Here is a 364-nt window from a genome sequence, read left to right on the forward strand (position 1 = left end):
TTGGTAGGGTCAAAAGGGACCTGAGCAGATCATCAAGTCCGACCCCCTGCCATGGCAGGAAAAAGTACTGGGGTCAAATGACACCAGCAAGGTGTTCATCTGGCCTTCTTTTAAAGACCCACAGGTTAGGAGTCGTCACCACTTCCCTTGGAAGTTGGTTCCAGATCCTAGCCACCCTGACAGTGAAGTAGCACCTCCTGATGTCTAGTCTGCATCTACCCTCTGCCAGCTTGTGAAAATTATTTCTAGTCACTCCTGGTAGAGCTTGGGGAACAGGGACTCCCCCACTGCCTGCTGGTCCCCTCTGACTAGTTTGTAACAGGCCACTAGATCCCCCCCTCAGCCTTCTCTTGTGGAGGCTGAA

The sequence above is a fragment of the Crocodylus porosus genome, unplaced genomic scaffold, assembly GCF_001723895.1.
Source record: "Crocodylus porosus isolate Cpor-Errol unplaced genomic scaffold, CroPor_comp1, whole genome shotgun sequence".
NCBI lineage: Eukaryota > Metazoa > Chordata > Crocodylia > Crocodylidae > Crocodylus > Crocodylus porosus.